At 43.6% G+C, this 16,415-nt stretch overlaps 1 long non-coding RNA gene across 1 annotated transcript; it reads right to left on the bottom strand.

Annotated features, from left to right (window-relative positions):
• Positions 1 to 1,946: 1,946 nt before the first annotated feature.
• Positions 1,947 to 13,949, bottom strand: LOC140469295 (uncharacterized). Its single transcript, XR_011956054.1, has 3 exons — positions 13,829 to 13,949; positions 4,983 to 5,078; positions 1,947 to 1,982 (listed from the first exon to the last, which is right to left on the bottom strand). It is a non-coding gene; the product is annotated as an uncharacterized lncRNA (long non-coding RNA).
• Between the last annotated feature and the right edge of the window lie 2,466 nt (positions 13,950 to 16,415).

Genomic DNA, 16,415 nt, shown 5'->3' with positions numbered 1-16,415 from the left:
GATGGATGTCAGCAACATGCTCTGTATCATTTCTCAGCATGTTTTTCCCTGGTGGGCTCTGGGCTCCCTGCCCTATATGCCAGCAGCTTGTATTGATCAGCTGATTAAGCAGCAATCGATTAGCCGCTGATTTCCATATTGTTAGAAATGACCTCTGCTTTTCTAGCTCCAGAAAGGGACACCATGGATTAAACAGGTGCAATATTTGAGAGACGATGGAAAATCAGTAAAGAGCTGACAAGAGGGCAATCAATGTGATTTACATTATTAATCCTCAGAGAAAGACAACAACATATCCAAACAGCATCCATAAATACAGCAAGGCAAGCATTTACAACTCGCACTGAAAATAACTTCTTGATTTATCTTTCACTGTCTGTGTTCTCAGCTTTTTTCCCTTCTTAAATCTGTCGAATAGGCACAGTGGTTTCCCCACCTCTGCCCGCTGTCACAGTTGGTAATGTTCTTGCCTCCAGACTGAGAGCTTTGTGTTTGATCACCACTGAGATCACTACTACACAGCCTTTGTCTATTTCCGACGTTCCCAACATGACATCCATTCTCAAATGAGAATGCCAACAAGGATTCTGCCTTCTGGGTAGGCGATGAACAGTGGTATGGTGGTATTCACATACTAGTAAGCCACAGCAGCTTTTGAAGGATGCAAAGGATATTAATGTTTACAAGCCTGTGGAATAGTCGGAGAAACATTCAGAAATGTGCGATCTGTGCTGCTTGTACGTGAATGCCTGTAGACAGGCTGTTCATTGATGGTATCTCAGCAGAAGTTGTGGCTTCAGACTCTCATTCTCCAGCCAAAGGATAGCCTAAAGATAGTGGAAAAAAATGGATGGAACTGCAAAGTACAATCCCTCAAACACTGTCGACGATTAAATCATAGAATGATATGTTGTATCATTACACGGATCTCAGAAAGGCATTATATCTTTAAGACAGTTTGATGACATCATGACACAGGTCAACCTAGTATAAGAAATCATCATCTTACTTTCTGTATGTTCTGTTATTTGACAGTTTTGTGTGTGTACATTCTGTTAGTTAGCTTTCAGTCTGTTAGTAAGCAGCTAGCTAGCCAGTCAATTAGTCAGCTAGTTAATGATGTATGGGATGTGCTAAGTGAGCATACAGCCAAAACTGTATCTGAGGTGCCATGTTAGAGTACATAATTAGCTGTTAATAAGCTTTCAGATATCTGACTCAATATGAACTTGACTCAGTTGTCTATGTTACATGTCATGACTCATCGGGGTAATGTGCTGAAAATCAAGCCCTGCTATTCTTGGAGTTGTCACAAAGTTAAATATTTTAAAAAGTACGTGAGATACCCTAATTAACCTCTTTTAGACCCTGATTGACAGAAAGCATGGACCAGATTTCTGTACTTAACAATATGTGACTCTTAATTACAAGGAATTAGATTCTAGCTCAAGGTAAGTAGTTACGAACCACTGGCATATAACACTACTAAATAAAACTTTAGACACCTTATAAACAGACCTTTACACACAGACAGGGAAAAACATGGGTTATAGATGGAGGGAAAGAAACTGGGAAAGCAACTAATTGGTTCCTGTTTCCAAGGGTTGTTGCTGAGTCTATGGTCTGAATGCTGTTTCTCAGTCGTGCTTCTCTAAATGGTTTGTAAGAGCCATTGGGTGGCTAGTTCACTTAGAAAAAGGCCTATGATTTACCAATTAAAAGTTATAGCTTAAGGCAACATTCTTAAACAGATTTATTGCAGAGAACAGGTCTCTTGACTGTTGGAGACCTAATGGCTTCTCAGAATCTTGTTCCCAGCCCAATCTGTTCACTTACCTGAGATCCAATCACACGGTTGTTGGCAGTCAGAAGGCCTTTGTCAATGATAATTGGTCACGAGTCCATAGACCAATCAACATCTTGTTGTCAATCAACACAATCTTCAGCACCAGTTCGTCTGCAAACACACCTGTAACCCATAGCTACACAAACGGTGTTCACAATGAGCGTGAAATTATTTGCTTTCAAATCATGCAGCAATCACTAGTAATTAAAACAGTTATATTCTCATTTCAGTCCACAATTCAAAAAAGCACTAAGGTAAAATGACAGTGTCTTTACATACATAAGTTAAGATATAGAAAACTGCAGAACACTTCCTGCTGGTATCAAATACAGGTAGGCAACCCTTTATCCAAAATCCCAAAATCCAAAAAGCTCCAAAGTCCAATGGTTTTTTGTGAATTTTTTTTCTAATTAACAAGGTTGTTTGGCGTGCAGTTAACACAAGTCCACATCCACTTGATGCGTGTCACTCAGGTGTGATGTGTGGGGGCGTGGCCCAGCACTGGCAGGCCTCAATTTTGTTTCAGGGCCCATTTTACTCACAGTAAGTCTATTCTTCGGAAGACTTTTTAAAAATTTCACCGTCAAACTGCCACATATTCTGAAATTCAAACATTTCTGAATTTCAAAAGCCAGCTGGACCCAAGCATTTTGAATAAAAGATTATGCACCTGTAATTACATCCTGATGTAGCACAAAAGGTGCTCATTCAGTCCATTGGATCTGTGGTAGCTCTTGGAAAGAGCTATCCAATGAATCTAACTCTTTGTCTATTCCCTCAGGCTCTGCCAAATTTCCATTTTCAACATTTGAATTAATACTCTTTTGAATGTTAATATTGACTCTGCATCTGCCATTATGACACACAGTGCATTCCAGGCCTCTCTGTGTAAAAACAATTCTCCTCCTCTTGCTTCTGGTTCATTTTCCAAATTCCTTAAACTAGATTCATCTTGTTATTCACACTTCTGCCACTAGAAACATATTTATTGCGTCAAAAACACAAACACATCTATTACCTAGTGAGTTTTGATAAGATTTGTAGCTCAGGTTGAGGCTCTGTATATAAGTTTGCTTGCTGAGCTGCAAAGTTCATTTTCGGATGTTTCTTAACCATATAGGTAACATCATCAGTGAGCCTCTGGTGAAGCATTGGTGTTAGTGACCCGCTTTCTACTTATGTGTTTAGGTTTCCTTGGGTTGGTGATGTAATTTCCTGTGGTGATGTCAATTCCTATGGTGATGTCATTTCCTGTTCTTTTTCTCCGAGGGTAGTAAATGGGGTCCAAGTCCATGTGTTTGTTGATAGAGTTCCAGTTGGAATGCCATGCTTCTAGGAATTCTCATGCGTGTCTCTGTTTGGCTTGCCCTAGGATGGATGGGTTGTCCCAGTCCAAATGGTATCCTTCCTCAATCAGTATGTAAGGATAGTAGTGTGAGTTGGTCATGTCATTTTAGGCTAGTTAATGTTCATGTATCCTGGTGACTAGAAAAAAAACTAGCCACCAGGATACATGAGCATGGCATTCCAACTGGAACTCTACCAGCAAACACATCAACTTGGACTCCATTTACCACCCTCTGAGACAAAGAACAGGAAATGACATCACCACATGAAATTACATCATCAACCCAAGGAAACGTAAACACATAAACAGTAAGTGGGTCATTAACACCAGTGCTTCACTGGAGGCTCACTGATGATGATATGGTGACGAAACATCTGAAAATGAACTTTCCAGCTCAGCGAGCAAACTTACATACAGAACATCTTTTACCTCATAATCTTCACTGCTCTAAAAGGAATTTCGTTAGCTTCTGCACATAACTGAACTCCTGTACTTCTGTTGCCTCTCTAGAAAATATCTTCCGTACCTTACGTAATGCCTTGCCATCCTTTTTAAAATGTGGAGCTGAGACTTGTATACAGAACTCCAGGTGAGACCTAATCAGCGATTTATACAAGGTTTAGCATAACATTTTTTTGCTTTTATACTAATGCCCTTGTTTTTAAAGGCAAGGATCCTGTTTGCTTGCTCAGTTTGTCAAGATACCAGCTTCAAAGATTAGCATACATCAATTCCCAGGTCATTCAATTTCTACGCTGGCTTAAAGATCATACATTTGTATGTGTACCATTGTATATTGCCTCTAGTCATTCTTCCTATTGAATTGCAGCACATCATACTGATCTGCAATACACTGCACCTATCATGTGCTGACTCATTTCACCAGTCCATGTCCTCCTGAAGTCTGCTACTATCCTCCTCATTGTTTTCTACATTTCCAAGTTTGATGTTATCTTCAAACTATGCCTTGCATTCCCAGTCCAGGTTGCTAATATAATTTAAAAATATTCCATTAAGAAAAAAAAAGTAACATATTCAGTCTTCGTAAAAGACTCGAACTTGACAGGAGACTGAATGCTGTGCGGTTAATTTGATTATGTGAAAGGAAAAACAGGCTGTGGAGAGGTTTAAACAAAAGTCCCTGGAAGCTCAGAAATTAAAAGCAAAATCATAGAACAACTTTGTTTTCCTTCCTGTTCACTAGGAGCTGCATTTGAGAGTTACATCCAGCATTTTGAGATCATTCAAAAGCAGCTTTTAGCTTTGAAGGAATTATTGTACAAGATTGAGCCTTGCCACTAGCTGCTCGTAGTCCAACTGCGTTCATACTGGGGTTGCAGCTAGGTGCAAAGAACCCACACAGTGGGAACTGGCAATGTAAAAACAGCTTGGGTATCAAACAAAGGCACCAAATAAATACATTTCTGCCCTTTTACTTCTGCTATTTGGAAGGTATTTTTCCTTGTCTCACATCTTTCCCACACGGTACATGTCACAAACCAAAGCAAAGGGGAGGAAAAAAGAAAAATAAAGAATTCTGAAGAAGGGCCAGTGCACTCAAAACATTGATTCTCTTCATAGATGCTGCAAGTCCTGATGCATTTCTCCAGCAATTCCTGTTTTTGTTTCAGACTTCAAAATCCGCAGTTCTTTGTTTTAATTTACACAAAAAGTGAATGCCGCAAATCTCCTTAATGGTGGTTGTTCACGAGTTTCTTTTTATGCAGTGAATAACTGCAACAGGACCTTCAGTGCCTTTATAAAGCACTCTCAATTAAGTTTACCTACCTTTTAAAATGGAAGTATCTATAGTTTCCTGAAGACGGTTCAAGTACTCCCTTGTATAAAAATTCCAGTTCAAATTCAAATATTACCCATCGGTGCCTAAACAAGGAGTTTTGCAACAGTTTAAAATTAGTCTTCATAAACTAAGATTACAATTGCTGGTAATTTTAACTATTTGTTATTGGTAATACCCCAGTCAATGTGATCTTTACTCTAGAGACATTGCCCTCTCCAGTTTGGTGAAGAAGCTGAATTAAGATTAGTGAACAATTATTAATTAAAGGTCATTTAGAGATGTTAATGTTCAAAGTAGATATGCTGACTCTCTCACATTCAGTAAGTCCCAACAGTAAATGTCTCTCTCCAAAGCTGTCAATGCTCAGTACTGAAATGAATAGATTTCACTCCATGAAAAGACAGAACGGAGTGGTCAGAAAGGCTTTTAAAGTTAGACAGAATTCTTTCTAACATTTCTTTCCCCAGGTCCAGGTTGGGTGAGGGGCACAACATCCCTGGGTGAGTGCCCCACTTGTCTACTATGCTTGCATTGATGGAACGACAGAGAGTGGGAACAATGCACAGGTCACCCTGTGCAGTGACATGATAAAGGTATTCAAAAAGAGCCTGTTTGCACCATTGCAATGGCAGACAGAAGATCCATTTTTTTCTCCATATGTAAAATGAAGCTGCATTCTGTTACTCAGAGGGTAATTGATTGAGGAATATGTTGGCCCCAATACTAACTTTGAGCATGAGCTTGACATCCAATAAGTCAAATGGATGAAAAAACTTGAAAAAGAATTTTAAAGAAACATTTGTTAATGTGGGTGTCTGCTATCAGACAGTACATTAAATGTTCAGGGCTTTACATTTTAACAGTGCATGTTTTAGTAGTATTTTACAATCTACTTTGATCACGGTTTTAATATGGTAAGTGTGCTGTGCTGTGATGTTTCATCTTAGTGCTGAAGATCCCAGTCAGCACCGGGACACAACCTCAGGCACGAACAGTTCTTAATTTATAATGAACAGCAAAGATTTGCAGCACCTTTTAATAGGAAAACTAAATTACTTTTCCCAAATGGTAACCATTCTCTTGACGTAGCGCCAAGTTTTGTTTGATTCTGGCCGTGCTTTCAGAGAGGTATAAATATATTTCTGATTGTATTGCAGAGCTACGTGCTGGCTCTGTGCTTGGATTGCAAATGTCATTGACATTGGAGGTGGACAAATACAAAGTAATGAGTGGAATGCACGGTCACTTGGTTGAATTCAATCAAAAACTGGGGAGCTCTAACAGGAGACAGACCAAATTGGAATCAAGAATTTAATTACAATGAAAGTGAAGGGAAGGTATTACAAAGAAGAAAAAAGTCATTGCATCCATTTGGGTCTTTCACTTTTTGCAATGCACCAAAGCATTTCATAATTAATAAATTACATTTGAAATGTCTTGTCACCATTTCACAGGCAAAAGCAGTGCCAATCTGTGCTTAGTATCATCCCATAAACAGCCAAGATGAAGGGTCAATTAATCTGCTGTGTTGTTTCTGTTTGAAGCAACAATTTTTGGCAGGACTCTGGAATGGCTTAGGAGTTCTCTATGTCCATTGGATGGTTTTACAATGCATGGATTTCATATCTCACTGCAGAAGTGATTGCTCAACAGAGTTAAAATTGACCTATTTTTTGTGCACCTAATTACCACAGTAGGGGTCCCATGTGCTTTTCAAAGGTGCCCAGCCATCAGATAAGGGTGACCAGCCATGGCCAACAGCAGAACCAGCAACTTTGGAACATTATCACTCTCTGTCCACATTCCTTTGAGGACAGACATCATGTTACAATGAACTGACTAAGAGTATGTCAGGGGGAGTGAAGCAAGGTTTGCTTGTGAACATCTTAGCAGACAGGGTCCTTTTGAATACAAGTATCTAGTGTTTAAAGCACATTCTGATAACATATTTGTGTGTCATTCAGATTAGAAAATAGGGACCTTATCCAAGCCATTTTGCTTTCATGCTCATCGTTGTTGAGCCTTCACAAGGTATTCATCTGGCACCAAACTGCCAAGTATTAGCGTCAGATACTGCATCTTTTTAGTTTTGGACTATGGACAGAAACTGAGTAAAAACAAACACTGCCTTTTAAAATGGGAGTGTATAAGGAGTTTTTTGCACTTTGGGAAAACAGTGAAGCTAACTGCTACATGTGAGACAAGATTAGTTTTTGGGGCCATTAAACCCAGACAAATTGTCGCCATCCGTTGCACATTCAGGAGAGCTCAGCATGGTAACAATTTTCTGATTGGTCAAGTTACAGTTTTAACACAGACTCTGTGAGGGTAGTGAAACAGAGTGAAGCAAGGAGACCTCCAGAGGTTGGCTGCATCGCCATTCTCTTTCCTTTCTCTGTAAAGTTGCTCTCTCCAATTTTCTGTCAATGGAGCAAAAACATACTACATTCTGAAATATTGAAAGACATGATTCTAACACTCAACCCACATTCAATCAAGTCACCAGTGAACTACAGACTGATCATCGCTGAGCAGGTAACTTTGAGTCATCACTGAAGAAGTGACAAATTGTGAAACCAATCCATCTAGTTTGCCAACTGTGTTTTAATTTTTTTCCCTCCACTCATAATCTTTATAGTCATGTTTTTTTAACATTGTGTGTTGGAATTTAAAATGGGGTAAAGTTTCAGTAACATAAATTAGAAATCCTGGTCTTTTACTGTTCTTGTTAAACTTCAGCGTATTAAAATAAATAGTTGATTTAACCATTACTGAAGAAAACCAGATGTGGTTTGCTTGTGGCAGTCAGTCAGAGGCAAATTGGGATGTTTGGTAGTTTCATTAAATCTCCAGGTTTGTGACAACTGTGGGAATAATGGGGCTTGATTTCCAGTGCATTGCCTCAGTGAGATGTAACATAAGCATTGTTCGTGCAAAGACCATGCCAATATTGCCCAATCTATATTCAATTAACCTCTGAATAAAAAAAGGTTGTAAATTGTGAAGAAGCAAAGCAATATTTGTATTCAGTGAAGCCACTAGTTAGAAATATTATTCTGTGGGACATTTTGCATTGGTGGTGTGTTATCTTCACATAATTAACATTCATTAAAATGGTGCACCGAACTGTGATGTCGTGCAAAGAGCACTGTATAAAATGCATTAATGTAATACACACAAAAAAAAGATTTTTAGTCCAGAAACTACAGGTCATGAATGTAATTTATGTTCATGATGGGAAATGTATTTTTGTTTAGCAACTTTTAATTCAACGCAATGACTTCCTCAACCAGTTCTTATCACCCAGTTATAGGAAGGACATTATTAAGCTGGAGAAGGTTCAGAAGAGATTTACCTGGATGTTACTGGGTATGAAAGGCTTGAGTTATAAAGAAAGGGTGGATAGACTGGGACTCTTTCCACTGGAGCACAGAACGTTAAGAGGTGACCTTAGAGAGTTTGATAAAATCATGAGAGGAATAGATAGGGTTAATGGCAGCTGTCTTTTCCCTAAGGTGGGGGATTTCAAGACTAGGGGGCACATTTTTAAGGTGAGCAGAGAGAGATGAGGGACAAATTTCTTACACAGAAGGTGGTTCACATGTGGAACAAACTTCTTGAGGAAGTGATGGACGTGGACACAGTTACAATGCTTAAAAGACACAAGTACATGAATAGGAAAGGTCTGGAGAGATATGGGCCAGGAGCAGGCAGGTGGAACTAGTTTAGTTAGGGATTATGTTCAGTGTGGATTGGTTAGACTGAAGGGTTTGTTTCTATCCTATATGACACTTTGACTCTATGAACAAATCAAGTGTGCTAAACAAAAAAACAGCTGTACATTTACAATATTATTGCAATACGGTAAGTGCAAAGTGGCTTTAAAGAATGGCCTATAGGAGCAAAGGCAGAGGGAATGCCCTCAGCAGCTTAAGGCAAAACTGTCTGTAGTGTGTTAAAGGAACAGGGATGATGACACCACAGCTGAGTAAAAGAGAGGTGCACTTCAATCTGCGCCTAATCTGGGGCTGTGTGGCCAGCGTACGATTGAACTGGTAAGCGCGAGGATTGATGAACATTGATAATTATGCTTTCTGCATTCCTGACAGGATCTGCTCTTCTCCACAGGGAACTCAACTGATTAAATTGATTCACCTGCCTCACCAACACCAGCCCTTTTCCAAGGATGAGGGATTGGAATCAGATACAATTTTGTCACGAGTTTCCATTAATTCAGAATCACAGAATGGTTCACAGAAGAAGGCCATTCAGCCCATTGTGTCTGTACCAGTTTAGTTGGAGTACTTTGTCGAAAAGGGTGGCACTGGAAAAACACAGCAGCTCAGGCAACGTCCAAGGAGCAGGAGATTCGATGTTTCGGGCATAAGTCTTTCATCAGGAAATGCCTGAAATGTCGATTCTCCTGCTCCTCAGATGCTGCCTGACCTGCTGTGCTTTTCCAGCACCACACTTTTCGACTTAGATCTCCAGCATTTGCAATCCTCACTTTCTCCTGGAGTACTTTGGAATAGTCGCGTATTTCTTGCTGTAGCTTTATTTTAATCAGGTTAACACTCAGTTTAAACATATTACACTGAGGAATATATCTTTTCTTTTGGACTTTCCAATGGGAAAGATACTCAATACTGAACACATTACCTTGGATAGGTTTTTTGTGATGCCAAAGAAGCAAATGTAGGTAGGGAGAGGGTGGGGTCTATGGAATCTTTTATCCTGCCTAAGACATCTGTGGGGAGAAAGTGAGGACTGCAGATACTGGAGAACAGAGCTGAAAATGTGTTGCTGAAAAAGTGCAGCAGGTCAGGCAGCATCCAAGGAGCAGGAGAATCGACGTTTCGGGCATGAGCCCTTCTTCAGGAATGAGGAAAGTGTGTCCAGAAGGCTAAGATAAAAAGTAGGGAGGAGGGACTTGGGGGAGGGGCATTGGAAATATGATAGGTGGAAGGAGGTTAAGGTGAGGGTGATAGGGCGGAGTGGGGATGGGGGCGGAGAGGTCAGGAAGAAGATTGCAGGTTAGGAAGGTGGTGCTGAGTTCGAGGGTTGGGACTGAGACAAGGTGGGGGGAGGCGAAATGAGGAAACTGGAGAAATCTGAGTTCATCCCTTGTGGTTGGAGGGTTCCTAGGCGGAAGATAAGGTGCTCTTCCTCCAGCCGTCGTGTTGCCATGGTCTAGTGATGTAGGAGTCCAAGGACCTGCATGTCCTTGGTGGAGTGGGAGGGGGAGTTGAAGTGTTGAGCCACGGGGTGGTTGGGTTGGTTGGTCCGGGTGTCCCAGAGGTGTTCTCTGAAACGTTTGCAAGTAGGCGGCCTATCTCCCCAATGTATAGGAGGTCACATCGGGTGCAGCGGATGCAGTAAATGATGTGTGTGGAGGTGCAGGTGAATTTGTGGCGGATATGGAAGGATCCCTTGGGGCCGTGGAGGGAAATAAAGGGGGAGGTGTGGGCGCAAGTTTTGCATTTCTTGCGGTTGCAGGGGAACGTGCCGGGAGTGGAGGTAGGGTTGGTGGGGGGTGTGGACCTGACGAGGGAGTCATGGAGGGAGTGATCTTTTCGGAACACTGATAGTGGAGGGGAGGGAAATATATCCCTGGTGGTGGGATCCGTTTGGAGGTGGCGGAAATGACGACGGATGATATGATGTATTTGGAGGTTGGTGGGGTGGTAGGTGAGGACTAGTGGGGTTCTGTCCTGGTGGCGATTGGAGGGGCGGGGCTCAAGGGCGGAGGAGCGGGAAGTGGAGGAGATGCAGTGGAGATCATCGTCGACCACGTCTGGGGGGAAAGTGCGGTCGTTGAAGAAGGAGGCCATCTGGGTTGTACGGTTTTGGAACTGGTCCTCCTGGGAGCAGATGCGGTGGAGACAAAGGAATTGGGAATATGGGATGGTGTTTTTACAGGGGGCAGGGTGGGAGGAGGTGTAGTCTAGGTAGCTGTGTGAGTCGGTCGGTTTGTAGTAAATGTCCGTGTTGATTCGGTCGCCCGAGATAGAAATGGAGAGGTCTAGGAAGGGGAGGGAGGAGTTTAAGACGGTCCAGGTGAAATTGAGATCAGGGTGGAAGGTGTTGGTAAAGTGGATGAACTGCTCAACCTCCTCATGGGAGCACAAGGCAGCGCCGATACAGTCATCAATGTAGCGGAGGAAAAGGTGGGGGGTGGTCCCAGTGTAGCTGCGGAAAATGGAATGTTCCACATGGACTGTTTCTTCGCAGCCTCCGCGGGGTCCACGGCTATCGGGAATAACACCATTTCTGTCGTCGACACAGCCACTTCCGCCCCCAGTGACATCATTAACCTGCACGACCACCACGCTGCATGTGTCTCCGCCCCCACGCTGATCTCCGTCACCATGCCTAACCCCGCCCCCATGCCAATCTCCGCCCACACACTTAACCCCACCCCCGCGCCGATCTCTGTCCCCACCCCCACGCCCAACCCTGCCCCCACTCCCACCTCCAGCCCCACACCAGGTCCTAGCTCCCAGCCCTGCCATGTTTTCACCATCCCTCCAGAACTACCCCTCTCTGAGGATGAAAGATCAGTCCTCAGCAGAGTCCTCACCTTCATCCCCCTACGCTCCTGCATTAACGAGTTCAACACGCGGCGAGACATCGAATAATTCTTCCGCCGCCTTTGCCTCCGCGCCTACGTCTTCAACCAGGATTCTCGCCCATCCTCTGACGACCCCTTCTCCCGCATCCAACACACCCCATCCACCTGGACACTCCGTGCTGGCCTCTTACCCGCTCTCGATCTCTTCATAGCCAACTGCCGCCGCAACATTAACCGCCTCAACCTCTCCACCCCTCTCACCCACTCCAACCTCTCACCCTCGGAACGTGCAACTCTCCGCTCCCTCCGTTCCAACCCCAACCTAACTATCAAACCGGCAGACAAGGGAGGCGCGGTAGTAGTTTGGCGCACAGACCTTTCACCGCTGAGGCTAAATGCCAGCTCGCGGACACCACCTCCGACTGCCCCCTTGACCATGACCCCACCTCCCACCACCAAACCATCATCTCCCAGACCATCCATAACCTCATCACCTCAGGGGATCTCCCATCCACCGCCTCTAACCTCATAGTCCCACAACCCCGCACCGCCCGTTTCTACCTCCTGCCCAAAATCCACAAACCTAACTGCCCCGGCCGACCCATTGTCTCAGTCCTGCTCCTGCCCCACTGAACTCATCTCTGCATACCTCGACACTGTCCTGTCCCCCTTAGTCCAAGATCTCCCCACCTACGTTCGGGACACCACCCACGCCCTCCACCTCCTCCATGATTTTCACTTCCATGGTCCCCAATGCCTTATCTTCACCCTGGACATCCAGTCCCTGTACACCTTCATACCCCATCACGAAGGACTCAAAGCTTCTTCCTTTCCCGCCGTACCAACCAGTATCCTTCCACTGACACCCTCCTTCGATTGACTGAACTGGTCCTCACTCTGAACAACCTCTCTTTCCAATCCTCCCACTTCCTCCAAACCAAAGGAGTAGCCATGGGCACTCGCATGGGCCCCAGCTATGCCTGCCTCTTCGAAGGATATGTGGAACAGTCCATCTTCCGCAGCTACACTGGCACCACCCCCCACCTTTTCCTCCGCTACATCGATGACTGTATCGGCGCTGCCTTGTGCTCCCATGAGGAGGTTGAGCAGTTCATCCACTTTACCAACACCTTCCACCCTGATCTCAATTTCACCTGGACCTTCTTAAACTCCTCCCTCCCCTTCCTAGACCTCTCCATTTCTATCCCGGGCGACCGAATCAACACGGACATTTACTATAAACCGACCGACTCACACAGCTACCTAGACTACACCTCCTCCCACCCTGCCCCCTGTAAAAACGCCATCCCATATTCCCAATTCCTTCGTCTCCGCCGGTCCCAGGAGGAGCAGTTCCAATACCGTACAACCCAGATGGCCTCCTTCTTCAAAGACCGCATTTTCCCCCCAGACAGGATCGACGATGCTCTCCTCCACTTCCCGCTCCTCCGCCCTTGAGCCCTGCCCCTCCAATCGCCACCAAGACAGAACTGCACTGGTCCTCACCTACCATCCCACCAACCTCCATATACAGCGTATCATCCGTCGTCATCTCTGCCACCTCCAAACGGACCCCACCACCAGGGATATATTTCCCTCCCCTATCAGCATTCCGAAAAGACCACTCCCTCCGTGACTCCCTCGTCAGGTCCACACTCCCCACCAACCTCCACTCCCGGCACCTTCCCCTGCAACCGCAAGAAATGCAAAACTTGCGCCTACACCTCCCCCCTTACTTCCCTCCACGGCCCCAAGGGATCCTTCCATATCCACCACAAATTCACCTGCACCTCCACACACATCATATACTGCATCCGCTGCACCCGTTGTGGCCTCCTCTATATTGGGGACCACCTCCTTGCGGAACGTTTTAGAGAACACCTCTGGGACACCCGGACCAACCAACCCAACCACCCATGGGCTCAACACTTCAACTCCCCCTCCCACTCCACCAAGGACATGCAGGTCCTTGGACTCCTCCATCGCCAGACCATAGCAACACGACGGTTGGGGGAAGAGTGCCTCATCTTCCGCCTAGGAACCCTCCAACCACAAGGGATGAACTCCGATTTCTCCAGTTTCCTCATTTCCCTCCCCCCACCTTGTGTCAGTCCCAACCCTCGAACTCAGCACGACCTTCCTAACCTGCAATCTTCTTCCTGACCTCTCCGCCCCCACCCCACTCCGGCCTATCACCCTCACCTTAACCTCCTTCCACCTATCGCATTTCCAACGCCCCTCCCCCAAGTCCCTCCTCCCTACCTTTTATCTTAGCCTGCTGGACACACTTTCCTCATTCATGAAGAAGGGCTGATGCCCGAAACGTCGATTCTCCTGCTCCTTGGATGCTGCCTGACCTGCTGCGCTTTTCCAGCAACACATTTTCAGCTAAGACACCTGTGGACAATAATGTTTGAGAATTACTGCTATAAAACATGTAAATGTTCACTTTAAATGGTAACTTAACTCTGTAATATTTTTAATAAAGTGTTTTTTTAAACTCTGTTCTTACTTCTAAAATATAGCACTCCACAATTTTCTACCTATTTACAGACAACCATCAATATCCAGTGGTATTAAGTGCCTCAGAAATCCATTGAATCAGACTGACTGCTGCCTGTGTTCGCACCAGTTCCTTTTCTTTAGTTTATTTGAGTGAACATTTATTAATCTTCCCAATGGATCATAGGACCTGAGCTCACATGAAAGCTATCCCTTCAATTGACGAACCATTTCAAAGTTAGCACAGCTCTTATCCCAAGTTATAGATTTATGCTTAAAATGATTTAGCCGGTCACTGCTTTGGTCAAAAGGACCTTTGGTTTGTTCTTGAAGAGTAAAGGATCTTTAGAGAACTGTAAGTTCATTGGAGGGACACGTCTTTGAAGTTTGAACTGTTTACAATTAACCATTTCAGAGAATTCTTTCTCCCACCTAAAATGAGTTTTGATGAAATTGTACCCCATTAATCTTTTACTTCCTACTAAACACAATGCAGTCTTACATTGTGTTAATGTAAACAAACGGAGTGAGAATGATTGTGCAAATCACTTTGCAGTATAGAATTGTCACTGTTGAGTATCTTTCATATTAGAATGTGCAGTACAAACTGTATATCCCTCAGTGTAATATATTGAAACTGACGTCAATCTGATTTACACAAAACTAGAGCAAGGAACACACTTGACCACTTCAGGTCAATCTTATTTCTCCACCCTACATAAACTTGAGCTCATTCAAAATGTTATTACATATACACTAATGTGCACCACTCTTGTTCATCCATCATTCAATTACTCATGGACTGACATTGCTCCTGGTCTAGCAACACTCTGATTTTTAAAATCTCCTTATTGTTTTCAAATACCTTCCATGCCATAAGTGTTCCCTAACTCTGTGGATTCTTGCAGTCTCACAACATTCAGAGATCTCAGCATTCTTCTATTTTTAATCTCACCCAAATCATTGAATTTAATTATTCCATCATTTGTGGCCTTATCTTCTACATGGGATTTGAATGTACACAGAGCGCAAAGATCATGAAGCAGGGATTATTCATTCCAGTAGCATTAGGTAATTATAACATAGAGGGAAATTAAGGATAAACAAGGTACTATTTACCACATTGACATGGAATGAGCCTGTGACTTCTAACAGGCTGAGGTATTATTTTGTCTGCTCTATTTAACCATCAGCTCTCCTTCCTCTAAAGGCAGCCTTTTTGCCAGTCAAAATCTGTTCAGCTGCTCCAAGCTGGCCTCCCTCACCCTGCCACTTGCTACTGGAGATTCCTTCACATTTCATCTGGCTGGAGCCTTGGCCCTCGAATTTCTACTCCATCTCACTCCTCATTCCCAACGTTCCCTAAAGCTTAACTCATTTGACCTAGCTTTTGACCATTTGTCCTAATACATATGAATATATGATTTTGGTACAGAAGTAGGCCATTCCAAATTCCCATCCACTCCCTGATAACCTTTGAATCCTTGCCTAACAAGAATCCATCTACTTCGGCCTTAAAATGTAAATGTACCACACTTCACCCCTCCCTATCCTTTATGTTGCTCAGTGTCAAGCTTTATTCAATAGCATTCCTGTGGAACACAATGGGAGTTTTACTATGTTACAGAAGCTCTATAAATGCAGGTTGTGTTGGCAACTGAAGTAGAAGCAGGTGAGGTCAGTGTATCTGAACTTTGTCAATTGGAAATAAACCTCTATACCTTAAAAGAAAATCAATCAAACATTCCTAGCAATGTTTAAAAGACAGAATGAATTACTTAATTTTAGATAAGTCAACTTATATACATTGGCATATCGGTTCCTGGGGAGAACACTCTTTATTCAAATTGTATTTAGGTGTACAGATCATTCAGTTAAAGACTAAAGATGGGTGAGAAACTTTACTGGGAGCGGCACGTAGAGGATCAGTGCAGATGTTTATCTGAAGCATTCTTTGACTGGAGCCAAACAAGAACAGACAGTAAATCTGCTGAAGATGAGGCTTCAATGTTTGGATCAATCTGGGTGCACCTAACAGTAGACACTGGGCATACTGCATAATCCTTACAAGCTGTGTTCTGTGGAAGAGGTAAAGAGGTATGTGATGGTCTCTGAAGACCTGAGAGAGTCGCAACTGTCTTCCAAAGAGTAAGGTGAAGACCTTGAACTGCAGGAACATCACTTTCAGTATGATACAGCACTGCAGTATCAGGCACAACATGAGGAAAGGACTATAGTGACACTGATTTTAACAGATGTGTACTGGCTGCAGTGAATTTACTGCTGCCGAAAGGCAAGAACTCCCTGACTGTACAGAGACAAATCTAGTTTTTACTTGCTTGCTTTC

Source organism: Chiloscyllium punctatum, chromosome 49 (assembly GCF_047496795.1).
Source record: "Chiloscyllium punctatum isolate Juve2018m chromosome 49, sChiPun1.3, whole genome shotgun sequence".
NCBI classification, from domain to species: Eukaryota; Metazoa; Chordata; class Chondrichthyes; order Orectolobiformes; family Hemiscylliidae; genus Chiloscyllium; species Chiloscyllium punctatum.
The sequence above is the reverse complement of the archived record's forward strand: the minus strand, read 5'-3'. Positions and strand labels throughout refer to the sequence as shown.